Raw genomic sequence first — 17335 nt, forward strand, 5'->3', positions numbered from 1 at the left:
ATTGGAAATATTTTTATGTTTGCATTATTTCAAATTTTTTCCTGTACTTAATAATTACAACAATTTTGTACTTAAAATTTCATATGTTATTTTATTATTTGTTATCCTAACTTAACTTGGGTTGATACATATCGAAAAATGGGAGATTGTAAGCACTCCGAATTGGTTTTGATATGGTCAACCAAGTGAAATTAGGTCCTGTTGTGTTTGATGTCTTATGTCTAAGTGTGCAGAAGTTTAGGAATATAAAAAATTAAGCAGAAGACGCGACTAGTGAGAAAGATAGAACAGGAAGTAAGTCGACGAGCTCGGTGCATCCGAGGGACGAGATGTTGCAGAAGAGTACACCAGTGAACGAGAAGGACGTGCATAATATTCGAGGGACGAGAAACCGGGAAGAAAGTATACTCGAGAAAAAGGTCAAAGTTGGGTTTAGGTGAACTTAACTACAAACGGTCGGATAATCACCCATAGAAGAATGAGGAAGAGTTAACTAATTTTTGGAGGTTAACTGGTCGAATTGTCGGGTTGGAGGTGCCTTATGCCTTTTGGTGGGGATCTAGTGCACTAAACACACGAAAAGCAGAGCGAAAAATTTATCTATATCCTCTCCAGAAGATCCATGCGAAAGAGAAAAATACATATCTAGATCCTTTCTAGAATATCCATACAAAGGATTGAATAATGTGATAACAAACTTAGTCATTCTGTCACGTTCTAGTAGATGATGACATGTAATATCTTCCAATTGTTTCATACAGGATATGGAAGAACCTAAGAATCACACATCATTAGACGCAGTTGTTTAGCTGCAGAAGGAACTGCCTCTTGTTGATTAGGACCCATAGTTTTATGTCCTTACATTAGCCTGGTATACATAATTGGAACCCCTGTAAAGACAGTAATTGCATCTTCTACTGTGTTTCTATCTTTAGGGTATGAATCACACCATCTTTGCCACACACTTTGGCCTCGAACACTAAATTTTGGCATGAACTCAACCACTGATCCTGCATAAAGAGGTGCAAATAATTAAAGCATTGAAGAGATCATGCACATGGTGTAATGGTAGACAATGCAGAAAGTGGTCATAACATGTATACTCCCAAGCTTCAGTCAGAATTTGGACTAGAGAAATTATGCTGTTGTGAATGTGGACAACACCTTTAGATTTACCAGTTGTACCACTTGTATAAAGAATCAGAGCAGGATCATCTCCTTTCAGCAAGTTTGAATCCTCAATTTTCCTGATCGCGTCAGCAACCAAATTAGCAGTCGTTTCCCCTGAATATTTTTTCAAAATATCTCTTGATGGCATGCATACTGGCAAGTGTTGGAAGTAGAGAAAGTCTAGCAGAGCATTTAACAGCCATATTCTCCATGATTCCTTGATGGTCTTGAGTGCTCAATATCATTGATATGTCTGAATCATTCATGACATGCAGAAGCTCTGATTCTGGATAGCTGAGTGCAAGAGGAACTGCAACTCCTCCACTAAGCCATGTACCAAAGACTGCTGCAACAAATTCAGCAGAAGGTTTAGCCACAATCACTACCCGGACACCATTAAGATACCTTGGACCATTAACAAATCCAATTGATTTTGCGCACTCTTCTTTTGCATTTATGGCGCCTGCACCAAGCAATAAGTCTGAGATGTTTAAAGTAGAATCAATGAGTTGAACATCACTATAGTTTTTCTGCTCAGGCCTTATAGCAGCACATTCTACGGTTATAGAGTCATGAGCAAGAATTGCTTTAACAGCCTCAACAATGTACTAGACGATCTAGTAGTTTGAACAACTTCATTGAGAGCTTCATCCATCTCATCATAATCATAAATTGCATCATCGAATATTTCGGTCTTATCATCCACATCTTCATTGTAAATAAAATTTTTTTCCTCTTCATTAAAAGCATTCTCTTCATAAACGTTCATTTCTTAAAATTGTTGCTCCATATCATGATCAAAAGTGTAGTTGACTCGTTACTATCTTTTTGAAAGCATGACTCCATAAAAATGACTTGGCTTTGATATCAAATTAATATAGTGGATAACTATCGAATCCATTGATTCGTTCCTGTGCCCACTGCAGATGGAGGTGCTTGTCGTCGGAAGGGCAATCACACAATCGGAAAGCTCTCGTGAACCACAAACCAAATCTCTTATGTCCTGATGTTCATTGCACTAAGTCGTTTTTCATCCTCAACTTAGCCCCCCTCTTCCTCTTTATTCCTTGGACGCACTGAACTAACTGCCCTTCGTGCAGTAGTGCTGAAAGTGTACTAAGTGCAGAAACTATAAGCAGTTACAGCAACTGTCAACAATTGATTCATACACGAGCACTGAGAAATAGACATCCAAAATTATTCAAAACTTTGGGGAAAAGAACGGCATAGCCTAATTATTATTGAAAAAAAAATTATCATTAAAATATTAAACATAACACTTATATAGACTCAAATATTAAATATGTTAAGGAAAAAAATACTGACAAAAAATAAGAATTCTAAACATATTAAAAATATAAAATATTTTAAATATCAAATTCTACAAAAATAATAAAAAAAATTAAAATTACTTTCTCGTTTTGCTCTTCTATCTACATTATTAAAATTATTATGCAGACTCAACTCATGCTGAAATCCAATATAAGTTTTCAAACTTTAAACAGTCATAACTTTTAATACGGGATTCGAAATTAGGCTCTGTCTATCGCCGCGCGTGCTAAATTTGAAAGCCTGTGTTTGTTATCAGTGAAATCGTAATTACCAAATTTTAACCTCTTTGCATGGCCTTTTTGCTATTTTTTGTCATTTTTATTTTTTAGAAATTTAGGGTAATTTTTATATTTCCAGTATTTATTAGAGAGGATTTGTTTTGATTAACGTCTGATTTATTATTATTATTATTATTAAAAAACTCCATAGGGGATTTTTAGGAGGGAGTCAAACCTTACCTCCTAATATGTATTACATACTCCTATACTTATTCTCCTAATATGTATTACAGACTCTATCACTATAAAAGAATACAGTTTTACCGACGGAAAAAACTTTCCGTCGGTAACCCTTAATTTTACCAACGGAATACTTTATTCTGTCGGTAAAATCCTAAGTTTGCCGACAGAATAAAGTATTCCGTCGGTAAAATTAAGGGTTACCGACCGAAAAAACGTTCCATCGGCAAACACGCCTAATTAACCTATCGCAGACCCTTTCTTTCCACGAGCGTGGACGACGACGGCGAGCTAGGTTTTCCTCCGATCAGCCGGTAAGTCGAATTTCACTGTTTCTTTCGGTTTTTCTCGTTCCCCTTCCCTCGGTGGCGGGTTTGTCGGCTAACAGCGGGCTGGTTGTTCTAAACGCTGCCTTGGTGAACGTTGTTGCGTTGGACACTGCTGTGTTGGTCGGTAGCAATAGTTTATGTTTTGTACTTGTTAATTTTTAGTAAAATTTTGTACTAAGTTGTTTTTATTTTGTAAACAGATAGCATTTGCTACTCTTCTCCGGTTGACCTACACATCTTCAGGTATATTTAAGTAAATTGTACTTTATATTATTTAGCATGGTTTAATTTAGATATATGTTATATTCGTATATTAATCTGTAACATAATATAGTTATTTCATTTGTAATGTGTTTGTACGTTAATATTTGCTAATTTTCAATTTATTAGTTTAAGGTCAAAATGTCTATGAACAAAGCTTGGATGTACAATCGTTTGGAAAATGGGTTTATTAGAGATGATTTTATTGCTGAAGTTGAAGAATTTGTGAACTTTGCTAAGAGTCATCCAGAATGTATGAATGGTGATGAGTTACGGTATCCGTGTAATCTTAAAAAATGTAGGAATAGAGTTTTTCGTGATGAGGATACCGTGAAGGTTCACATATGCAGAAATGGTTTTGTACCAAATTACTATAATTGGTATTGTCACGGGAAGCCTTATGTGTATGAATCAATTGGACCTTCTGGTGGGACATCATCTGCCACAACTTATACTGCTCCTGATATCTCAACTAATGATATTGCAATGCAGTCAATGGTTCACGATGCGATGAATGCTGCAGTTGATTATTCCAATATAAATGAAACACCAACACCTGAATATCAGCAACTATATGAAATGTTAAAGGCTAGTGAAAGAGAAGTGTGGAAAGACATTCCCTCTGGTCATTCTCAGTTATCAGCTACTGCTCGGTTATTGAATATGAAAGCAGAACATCATTTTTCAGAAAGATGCTATGATGACATTTGTCAATTGATGTTAGAATTACTTCCTGCTGATAATATAATGACTGAAAGTTTTTACAATACAAAGAAATTGGTCAGAGGTTTAGGTTTGCCTGTAGAGAAAATTGATTGTTGTATAAATAACTACATTATATTTTGGAATGAAGACAATGATCTACGTGAATGCAAAATCTGTACACACCCTCATTATAAGCATGATACTCGTATATCAGGGCAGAAGAAGAAAAAAATTACTTGGAAAGTGATGTATTATTTTCCGTTAACTGCTAGACTTCAACGTTTGTATGCATCTACTGCTACAGCTTGCCACATGATGTGGCATCATGAACATGAGCACGATGAAGCGCTGATGTGTCATCCTTGTGATTCCCCTGCATGGAAACATCTTGATCCTTTATTTCCCTCGTTTGCAATTGAACAACGTAATGTGAGATTGGGACTTTTCGCCGATAGATTTTAGCCATTTGGTCAGTCAGGGCAACAATATTATATTCATCTTGGCCAGTTATATTAACACCGTACAATTTACCGCCATGGATGTATATGAAGGATGAATTTGTGTTCCTTACAGTACTTATTCCTGGTCCAACAAATCCAAAAGAGAAGATAGATGTTTTCTTGCAACCTCTGATTGCCGAGTTGAATGAATTATGGAATGTAGGGTTAGTGACTTACGATGTTGCAAGTAAAATTAATTTTAGATTGCATGCTGCATTATTATGGACAATCAATGATTTTCCAGCATTCTCAATGTTGTCGGGATGGAGCACGGCTGATAAATTAGCTTGTCCACACTGTATGATAGATTCTGATGCATTTTCATTACCTTACAGTGAGAAAGTATCTTAGTTTGATAATCACCGTAAATTTTTACCAATTGATCACTCTTTTAGGCGAAATAAGAAATTCTTTTTAAAAAATATTATAGTCAGAAAATCTCCTCCAGCCCATGTTTCATGTGAAGAAATCATTGAGCAAATAGATAGTTATGGATTTCTACCAGTATCTCAACCTAGTTCCGATGAGTTAAATAAATACATTGTTAGGATGTGTAAGTGTGGTTGGAAGAAAAGAAGTATTTTTTGGGAGCTACCGTATTGGAAGCATCTACTTATTAGACATAATTTGGATGTCATGCATATTGAGAAAAATTTCTTCGATAATATTTTTAACACTGTGATGAACGTGCCTAGAAGAACTAAAGACATTGCAAAATCACGTGAAGAATTAAAGGAACTAGTTAATAGACTAGAGTTGCACCCGGATGAAACAACCAACAGATTTCCGAAAGCTTGTTATACATTAGACAAAGATGGTAAGCAAGCTTTATGCAATTGGTTGAAAGAAATCAAATTTCCAGATGGGTATGCCTCAAATATGGCTAGATGTGTGGATGTGAATGGATTAAAGATGTTTGGAATGAAAAGTCATGACTGTCATGTATTCATGCAAAGACTTATTCCAGTAGCCTTCCATGACTTACTTCCTCAACATGTTTGGCAAACACTCACTGAATTGAGTCTATTTTTTAGAGATTTGACAACGAGATGTATTATGATGGATGATATGCTTCAGATAGAAACAGACATTCCTCTTATATTATGTAAGCTGGAGCGCATATTTCCACCTAGTTTTTTTTTATTCAATGAAACATCTACCAGTGCATTTACCATACGAGGCACAAATAGGAGGGCCTGTGCAGTACAGATGGATGTATCCATTTGAACGGTTTTTGAGGAAATTAAAAAATAATGTTCGTAACAAAGCAAGAGTTGAGGGGTTAATCTGTAATGCTTATCTGGTTAAAGAAGCATCTTCTTTCTGTTCATATTATTTTGCTGATAGTGTGCAAACAAGACACTGCAAATGTCCTAGAAATTCTGATGATGTTCAGACGATAGACCCATCGATGCTTTTTATTTTCAAATTTCCTGGTAAGTCAATGGGTGCATCACGTTCTAGATGGTTAACCGAAGATGAATACCATGCTGCAAGAACATACATACTATTAAACTGTGAAGAGGTCAAACTATACATAAAGTAAGTTAACTTCTCTAAGTAAATAATTATTCATTCTTAAATATCTTTCTTGATATCCCAATATTTATATAATTACCTTCTTTCCCAACTTGTACGAATAACAACTATATATACAAAATCCAACAATTGCTGCAAGTGAGGTAGCTGCAAAGTTAGAGACCGAATTTGCACTATGGTTTCAAATATATGTAAGTTACAAAATTTATAAAAAAAAATTCCTTCAATCCTATTAATAGGTGTCCTAATTTATATGTGGACTATATTTTATAGATGAAAGACCGTAGAATATCAAATATGCAAGATGATAGGATAATGAATATTGCATCAGGCCCGCTCCGTAAAATTAAGGTGTACTCTGGTTACTATGTTAATGGCCTTAAATTTCATGTGGCACAAAGAGATTCACAGAGATTAACTTATAATTCTGGTATTTATGTCAAAGGTGTTAGTTAGAGCCCTAGAGCCAATCATTTGATGATTGTTGTATGGACTCATTGTATCATATTCTTGTATATAAATAAAGGCATTTGTTTTTTGTTATTATACTTACTTGTATTGGTGCCAAATAACTAAGTATAATAGCGTCTTTGAGTAGAAGGTTCTTACCTATATCAATCGATTGGTTGAATCGATAGTGAGATGATATAGGGAACACTACTCTTAATCATTCCTAGTCGAGTATTAACATTCAGGGACAATGTTAATGTGACGAGACTAGCATGTAGGTCAACTCGATGACTTGATCTCACAAGTCATGGATATAGAGATATCAAGTTGACACATGTGTATGCATTGGAGAATGTATACTGAATGACCCGCTATGAGAAAGTATCATGGATCGTTATATGAGTGTCATATACTTTCTCATGTGGCTATTAGTATGACTATTAGTCCTTGGACCTGAAGTCACCATGGTTCCCTATATAAGGAGTTACATACTTTGGCTTCGTCAAACGTCACCTGTAACTGGGTGGACTATAAAGGCGATTACTGGGTATGTAACAAATTATGCGGAGGGATGTGAGTGATGTAGATGAGATCTATCCCTCCTATATGACGGGAGTGACATCGATATTCTTGATAGAGTGAGACCACGAAGTGCATGGCCATGCCCAAATGAGTCAATATGAGATATTAAGCTCATTTGATTGAGTGAGTCTACTTGGAGTTCAAGATTTAGATTGATTAGAGGATGACACGGTCTATGCCTCATGTTGATCAATCTAGATGTCTAGAATAGAAGGACAATGTCATATATTGTGAGGAGTCACAATTAGTAGTCACAAGGTGATGTTGGATCTCAACATTCTTGTAATTTGGGTAGTAATGATGTGTTGCTAGATACCGCTCATTACTTATGCTTCTAAATGAGTTTAGGAGCATTCTCAACGTTACAAGAACCTATAGGGTCACACACAAAGGGCAATTAGATGGAGATTAGATTCATTTGATGAACCTAAAGGATTAGGTTCATGTGATGAACCAAATTGGATTAAGAGTAATCCAAATTGAGCTAATTGAGTTGGACTCAATTTGGTTCATGTGTTAAGTGAGTCTAATTTAGACTTAGACTCATTTAATTAATTTAATTCAATGAATAGAGATTCATTAAATTAAAATTGGCTTGAACCAATGGTTAGATTAGATCAACCAAGGGAGAGAAGTTGTCAAGTTTGACTTGACTTAAGCAGGAAGATGAAGAGTCAAGTTTTGACTTGACTTTGACTTGACCAATGCCACATCATCAAGGCTTCTTCATTTTGTCAAGTTTGACTTGACCAAATGCCACCTCATGGAGGAGATCAAGAGACTTGACTCTTGATATTTCATGGGAGTTTATAAGCCTAAAGTGGTCGGCCACTTGGGGGTTACACAAGGTTAGAATTCATTCTCATTCATTTCTTCTTCTTCCTCTCTAGGTTTCTTCTCTCCCTCTCCTCCTCCTTGCCGTGACCATCAAGGGTGCAAGAACACCCTAGTGGTTTCTCTCCATCTCTTGCTTGTGTGGATACACATAAAGGAGTATCTACTTTGATACTCTCGAGATCCGGCGGACCTTGGACGAGCGGGATTTAGCGAATGGCTTCGCATCAAGGGTAAATTCTTATCTTGTAGATCTAAAGTAGATCTAGGCTTAGAAAACTCGTACGTGAAAGTTTTACGAAATTTATTTCTTCGCACGGATCCATGGCATGGGAATTTCGGGGTTTTCGCAACGTAAAAAGCGGTTTTTGCGGCCCGAAAAAATCCAACAAAAGGATCTATGGACAACAACAATACTGAGTTTGATTACTATGGTAGACTTGAGGAGATCATAGAGATTGAATATCCTGCATTACCAATAAAGAGGTGTGTGTTATTCAAGTGTTCATGGTATGATCCGACACCAAGAATAGGTACTAGAATTCATCCAAATTATAATTTAGTTGAGGTTAATGCAAATAAAAGATTCAACAAATTTGAGCCTTTCATTTTTGGGATACAAGCGGGTCAGGTTTTCTATCTTGAATACCCAACGAAGAGAAGAAGATCTAGTGAATGGTTGTTTGTTTGTCGAATCAAGTCTCGCTCAACCATAGAGATGCCAAACATAATCACTCCTCAAAATCATGATGCATTTCAGAATGATGAAGTGGAGAGACATTTAGCTGATTTACAACTCCAATCTACTTCTCAATTACTTGTAGATGTTAATGTCACTTACAAAGATATTGATGATGGAGAGATGTCCAACAGTGAGTATGAAGTTGAACTAAGCTCATCTAGCGAAGAGGACATAGAAACTGTACAGAGTTGATTAGTCAGATGGTAACGATGATTAAGTATTAAAATTAGTAATCATCAAGTAAGTTATGCTTTCGTATTAATTTATAATTTTATTATCATGTTTTTATCACCTTATTATTATGTATTGCAATGTTGTTTTACAGATATCATTATGGCAGAGCAGCAGCCTGTAGCACCACGTGACTACAAGGTCCTTAAAGTCGTCGGGGACTCGTACATATTTTTTCTTATATTAATTCAAGTTAATATATAATTGATTTCTCTTAACTTAATATTATTTGTGCAGGTTCACTCCAGATGGCCACCGAGTTGCCACATATATCACGGGAAAATTCAAAGAACGAGTTAGCGCGTCTGGTACTACATGGAGGCATGTAGACCAGGAGATGAAGCTATTTTACTATAATGAATTTGTGGTAAGTAAATTTAATATATTTGGTATTATAGTTAATATAGTTATCACTTAACTTAAATGCTTAACTTATAATTGCAGAAAATGTATACATGGGAGGACGGGCATGAAGAAGAATTTAAATCTACATGGAATACATACTGTGCCAAACTATACAGAGACCATATGTATTACATGAGAAAGAAGGGCGTTAGACCTGCATATGTTTCCGAGGCGATATGGAGTGCATGGACGGCCACCTGGGCTACAGAAAGATGGCAGGCAAATGCTGCAAAGGCAAAAGTAAATAGAAATACAAAATCAGGTGGCCCGAGCACCGGAACCGCTCGGCATACGTCAGGATCCAGATCTATTGTAGAGCATACTATGGATCTGGTGAGTAAAATTTAAAGTTATACATTGTAACAAATTATGTATTTATTAGCAAACTTGTATAATTTTATCCAAAAAAATTTTTTATGTAGGAACGCGAGCTTGCCCGACAGCCCACATGTATGGAGGTCTTTCTCAAGACCCATAAGAAGAAGGATGGATCATTTGTTGATTCTCGATCTCAGACTCTCCATGTAAGATTATTAACTTTATTACATTTGTTCATTTCTATCTTAATTAGTAGTCAGTAATTCTGATTAAATTGGATATTATATTTTTGTTTACAACAATAAATGACAGAAAGGGTGGCTCAGGCATCTCAACCATCAGTAGAGGGGGGAGATTCACAGTCTCTATCCACCGACACTCTAAATGAGATTTATTATGATGTTGTCGGTGGAAGGACAAAAAACTCTACCCTCTATGGCCTGGGCTCTCAAGCAAAAGTTGCATTTGATTGTCTGAGAAATCCGGCCGACCGTGCTAGTTCCTCTTCATCTAGTGAGATGCAGTCCTTAAGACGTGAAAATCAAGAACTGTGCACTCAATTGAAATCAATGGATCAGAGGATGACCGATATGGATCAGTGGAGAGCTGATGAGGAGAAGAGGAGAGCCGAACGTGACAAGAGTAATGATGATCTCATGGCCCAGATGCGCCAGATCGTGGCTAATTTCACCCAGGGGTCACATGGTTCTGAGTCACAAGAGACTCAAGATCCATCAGCCGGTGATGATTAGCATTTTCTGAGGTATGCTCAATTACACTTTATTAGTTTTTAATTTATCATAGAAAGACTGTGGTAATATATTTATTCTATTTTTATATTTGGTATAATATGTTTATTTAATTTCTAAATGTTTTATTAATATATGTTTCAGGAGTCACGTTCGATTCTATTTACGTACTGGCTCTTCATATGATCATATGCTCATTTTTTGTTCAGGTATCATTTTATTATAAATAAAATTCGATATACATATATGTAAAAATATTTATTTATATATCAACATGATCATTTGATATTTGTCTTTTGACAGAATTTCTAGCATTATCTTTCATTCTTGTATTATTTTTGCGTACTTTGCACTATGGTATGTATTCTGTAACTTAGATTTATATATGACTATTTGTATTATGCAGAATTGTTTAGTTTAGTTTGTTTTAGATGATTATAGTTGTTTCTAATAATATGAATGAATTGTTATGATATTGTGATTGTTTAAGTGTCGATTGTGTAAAAGTGATTGTTTATATGTGATTGTTATTTATATATGATGTAAGTATGGATTATATGTTTGTATGAAGATGTATGAATGAAGTGTTATAATGTTATGATTGTTTAACTGTGGATTGTCTAAATGTGATGCTTTAATTTATGTGTGGATTATATATGTTTGTGTGGATTGATTGTAATGGATTATATCTGCGATGGTTTGTATATTTAGAATTTGTATATATGGAAATTGTCAAAACAGACAGAATCAGTGATTTTTTTTTTTTAATTTACCGACGGAATACCGATGGAAATAAGCATCCGTCGGTAAATATCGGAAAACCTACCGACGGAAACACTAATTGTCGTCGGTATCTCGATACACTACCGACGGAAATATGTGTTTCCGTCAATAATTACCGACAGAAATATGTGTTTTCGTCGATAATTATATTACCGACGGAAACCATAATCCATCAGTATATTACCGACGGAAAAAGGCTTCCGTCGGTAGTCTTTCCTTGGCCAAAATCTCTGTTCCGGCAATGTCTCCGACGGAATTATGGTCCGTCGGTATATTATTACCGACGGAAATTCCTACTTCCGTCGGTAATGACGTTTCCGACAAATCGGTTACTGACAACTGTAATTCCGTCGGTAATCCGTCGATAATCTTTTATACTGACGGAAGACCGACGGATAATTTCATCGGTAAAATTGTTTTTTTTAGTGTATATTATTTATATCTCTATCTCTTCCCTCACAAATAACAAAAAAACTCTAACCATAATTGTACTTCATAAAATTTTTCCTAATTTTCTGATTTGAGTTAACATCGTTCTAAAATCTATTTTTTGATAAAATAAAAATAAAAATATATTAATTATAATTTTTTCCTATTCTACTCCCATTACTTTCCTGATTTGCTCTATTGTCTCCCTTGCTAAAACTTTCTTTCCTAATTGAGGCTCCTGTCTGCATCAGTTAGCCGGTATATATATACTATCCCTCAGTCAAAACAAAGGGTCATCATAGTTGTTAAAACATCAAATCACAGTCAAAACTAGCTGTAATTATTACAATATTTTCTTACTCATTAATTATTTAAGACAATTCATCATCATTTTATAATCAGCACTATTTATTTATACAAATACGTGAATCACTACGTACGTGGCGACTGGTCCGGCGGCGAGAAAATAATGGAGCAGTCAAAATCGAGCCGACAATCTTAAATGAAGGCAATCAATATGTCGAAGTCAGCAGTATTTAAGTTAACTGTTGACTTAGTCACGTTGACCTTCTCGACAGTGTTGTAAATATATACATATATATATTTACAGCAATCAAACTGGCCACTTTCCCAGCACCTTCGTTTATACATATATATATTGCAAATATATATCAAAATTATCGAACGAAAAGAAATTCAAAGTATTAAAGTAGTGTATTATATATGTTCAGAACAAAATTAGAAACATTGGGTCAACTTCAGTGTAGTTCCTTGGTCAAAGGAGAACTTGAGAGATAGTTTGCAATGACATATATTTCGATATTGACGTGAATATAATTAAGTTGTTTTATTTGTAATGGAAACACTGAAGTCGTAGTCCAGAACATGAATGGTCAAAGTATTTATATTGGCTGATATATGTCAATTAATGTATGAAGAGTGTTAACGGCCTTTCAGGTAGGGAAAAACAAAGTTTAGAATATTTATGTTTATTTATAATATTAATTGTATACCTCAAAGTCTAGTAGCAAAACTCAATTAGAAGACATCTAGCAGACAAATGAATGCGTATAAATATAATTTATTAATTAATGAGTAGATTTCAAACGATCTGGATCTAGTTTGCATGGTTTGTGTAATATAATTAGTTGGATTGAGTGTTCTTGAGGTGACACATTCAAATGCTCCTGTTGGCAATATCTGTAGTAGTTAGGAATTGAATTGATAATTGATTTCCATTACTAAGGTCTTTGTTTATAATGGGGAGTGAATAATGATTCACAATATTTCTCGATCGTGTCTTTATCTATAAAATATTAACACACAGCTGGAAAAAAATAAAAGAAATAAAAATGAAACAAAACAAGCATAGAGACATCTTGATTTTACATGGTTTGGAATTCTGATCCTATTCCACGGTCTACCTTCATAGCCATAACACCACTATACTTTTTTTTAAAAAATATCTTTGGGCGGCGAAGAAATTAACTTCTTACAAACCTTTTTTTTTTACAAGCAAAACAGACAAATATAAAAATATCATAGATAATAAGAAATGCAGATGAAATACTTTATAGTAATGAATCCTTGCCTTAGGGTTTTGGGTTTTTTTTGCATTGACTCTTGAAGGTTTGAAATGCAACAACACTTTCCTTTTAAAGTTTTTAAGAAATAGCATATGCAATCCTCCACGAAATCCTCTCTTTTAGGATTGTTCTTGTAACTAAAAATTACCTAACAGTCGATTGTTTATCACTATTAATTGATTATTTTTCTAGAATTCAAACGTTATATCTGCAGAACGACTCTTCTAGCTTAACATTGACCATAATAGTCAATTGTTGAATCAACAGTCAAGTTTTAAGAGTGACTCAAAAACTCTTCATTTGCTACAACAATATCATCAGTTGACTGATGGTCTCCATCAATTGACTGATGATGTTTACTCAAGTTGATCAACAAAGTTTTTATTAAGAGAAAACAATGTATTAGACACCACGGAGTTGTTAACTTATATAAAGAAGGATATACAACAAAATTACAATAATACCCCTAGTTATTATGTTTACAATATTCTAACACTCCCCTTCAAACTGGAGAATATAGATCATATGTACTCAGCTTGTTACATATGTAGTCAATTCGGGAACCTCTCAGTGACTTAGTGAATATATCTGCTAGCTGATGATGTGAGTTGACAAAACTAGTAGATATTTCTCCTGATATGACTTTCTCTCTAACAAAGTGATAGTCAATTTCAATATGTTTTGTCCTCTCATGAAAAACAGGATTCGAGGCAATATGCATAGCAGCCTGGTTGTCACATATAAGTGACATTTGTGTAACCTCCTCAAACCAGAGTTCCTGAAGCAACCATTTTAACCATATAAGCTCTTAACTAGTTATGGTCATAGTCCGATGCTCTGTCTCTATACTGGATCTTGCCACAACATTTTGCTTTTTGTTTTTCCAAGAAACAAGGTTATCTCCGACAAATATACAAACCCTAGAAGTGAATCTTCTATCAGTGGGAGATCCTGTCCAATCTGCATCAGAGTACCCTATAACTCAAGTATATCCTTTGTCTACATACAAAAGACCCTTTCCTGGTGCGCCTCTGATTTATCGAATAATGCGAGTCACAGCATCCCAATGTTCTTTGCATGGAGAGTTGAGAAACTAACTTACTACACTTACCGCACATGAGATATTCGGACGAGTAACAGTAAGGTAGCTTAGTTTCCCTACTAATTGCCTGTACCATTAAGGATCTAGAAGAGGCTCCCCCTGATTTGGCAGGAGCTTGACATTAGGATCCATAGGGATGTCGACTGTCATTGAGTTTAACATTCTTGTTTCTTCCAAAATATCTATTGCATACTTCCTTTGGGATATGACGATCCCTTGTTTAGACTGTGCTACTTCTATCCCTAAGAAATATTTGAGTTTGCCGAGGTCCTTTATCTGGAAATGTTTAAAAAATGATGTTGTTTCACCTGTGAAATCCCAAGATGATTACTACCTATGATGACAATATCATCAACATAAATCACTACGTAAATGCAACCAGTAGATGAGTGGCGATAAAAGATAGAATGGTTAGCTTCGCTCCAAGTCATGCCAAACTGTTGAATTACAGTACTAAATCTACCGAACCATGCTCTGGGTGATTGCTTGAGGCTATATAAAGATTTCCGCAGGCGACATACAAGACCAGAAGACTCTCCCTGAGCAACAAAATACGAAGGTTGCTCCATGTAGACTTCCTCGAGCAGATCACCATGTAAGAATGCATTTTTGATGTCGAACTGATAAAGAAACCAATGGCGAATCGCAGCAATTGACAAGAATAGGCGTATAGAAGACATCTTGACAACAGGAGAAAAAGTATCCTCATAATCCAATCCGAAGATTTGAGTAGAGCCTTTAGCGACAAGACGTGCCTTAAGTCTATCAACCATACCATCTGGACCAAACTTCACCATATACACCCATCGACAACCAACAACTGACTTCCCAAGTGGTAGAGGAATGATGTCTCAAGTCCCACTATTCTGTAAATCACAAATTTCATCAAGCATAGCCTGTTTCCATCCTAGATGGGCAAAGATATCACCTGTAGTCTTAGGAAGAGAAACAGACGACAAGGAAGAAAGACAAGAATAATAGGAAGGAGAAAGACGATGATAATTCAAAGAAACATAGTGAGGAGAAGGATTACAAGTGGAACACATACCCTTTCAAAGTGCAATAGGAATATCAGAGTCAAGAGATGGGATCGGAGGAAATGGCGAAGGACTTGGCTCTAAAGATGTGTCCACGGCAGTGTCAGGGTCGGTCAGCAACAAAGCAGGACGAGGATGACGCTGATAAACCTGCAAAGGAGGATACGAGGCTGGGGATGATAGAGGCGCCTATGGAGGATAAAAGATAATCATTGGTGTAGGTGGAGAGGGAGGAACCTCGGATTTGGAAGCGGGAGGCCCAAAATATAAAACCGAATCAAAGAATGTGACATCAGCAGAGATGAAGTACTGACGAAGAGTAGGGTAATAACACTTGTACCCTTTCTGAGACTGTGGGTACCCAAGGAAAACACACTTATGAGATCGAGGATAGAGTTTATCAATACTAGGATCAAGATCATGAGCAAAACATATAGAACCAAAGGCCCGAGGTGGTAAAGGATGAAGAGGATGATGAGGGTAGAGGATATGATGAGGTATTTTACCCTAGAAAGTGGAGGAAGGCATACAATTGATGAGATAACATGCAATAAGTACGGCATCATCCCAAAACTGATGAGGAATATGAGAATGGAGAAGAAGAGTCTGAGTAGTCTCAATGAGATGACGATTCTTTTATTCTGCAACCCCATTTTGTTGAAGGGTATGAGGGCAAGACGTGCGATGCAGTACACCATGAGATGCCAAGAAGGAATGAAATTGAGAAAAAAGATACTCGCATGCATTATCACTTTGTAAAGTTTGAAGAGAAATACCAAACTGAGTTTTGATTTTATGAAAAAAAAGATTGAAAAATAGAAAATAATTTTGAACGTTCCTTCATCAGATGCAACCATGTACAACGAAAAAAAATTGTCTATAAAAGTAACAAAATATCGTGATCCCAATGTAAAAGAAACATGACTCGGACCCCAAACATCATAATGAACCAAAGTAAAGGGGGGCGTAGCCTGACTCACAGTGCGAGGAGAAAAAGAACTACGAACATTCTTACCTAACTGACACGGCTCACAAGACAAACACTCTATGTGAGAAAGACTAGGATGTAATTATTTCAACTTATCAAGACCTGGATGTCCCAACTGAGCATGAATAAGAAGTGGAGATGTCGTTGTCGAACCAACAAGAGAGGGTTGTTGAAGCCGATAAAGTCCATGAGACTCATATCTGAAGCTAATCATTCTCCCCGTACTCCAGTCCTGTAAGGAAATAGATGTTTTAGTAAAAGAAATAACAAAATAAAGAGACTGAGTAAGTTGACTTATTGACAATAGATTAAAGGGAGTTCCGGGAACATAAAGAACATTATGAATAGAAAGAGACGGAGAAGGATGAACAATACCAATACCCTTAGACTCAGTTTAGGAACCATTGGCCACGGTGACAATTGTATATAACCAGAAGTAGTGAGATAAGAAAATAGAGATTTATTACCAATGATATGACCAGTGGCCCCAGAATCAAGAACCTAAGGACCTGACGAGCGAGATATGCCAGCAAAGGGATTATCAGCGTGTGCAACAGTAGCAGTGGAATCAAAAGCCAAACGATCCTCAAACCATTTCAGAAAATCATTATAGGAAGATTGTGTTGGTGTGGTTAGCACTAACGGTCTAACTCAGGTTTTGATGAAAGACAAATCGGGTTAAGTTAGGTTTGTCGTGATCTAACACTCTGACCGAGTGTGCAGACGAAGTCCAAATAGGTCGACGGGCTGACCGGATGTCTGGCACGAAGTCCAAGCGGGTCGACGGGTTGACCGGACGCTTGGC

The 17335-nt window shown here is 36.0% G+C and overlaps 1 pseudogene; it reads right to left on the reverse strand.

The window, feature by feature from the left end:
• Positions 1-559: 559 nt before the first annotated feature.
• LOC122026765 lies at positions 560-1939 on the reverse strand (annotated as a pseudogene).
• Between the last annotated feature and the right edge of the window lie 15396 nt (positions 1940-17335).

The sequence above is a fragment of the Zingiber officinale genome, chromosome 10A, assembly GCF_018446385.1.
Source record: "Zingiber officinale cultivar Zhangliang chromosome 10A, Zo_v1.1, whole genome shotgun sequence".
NCBI classification, from domain to species: Eukaryota; Viridiplantae; Streptophyta; class Magnoliopsida; order Zingiberales; family Zingiberaceae; genus Zingiber; species Zingiber officinale.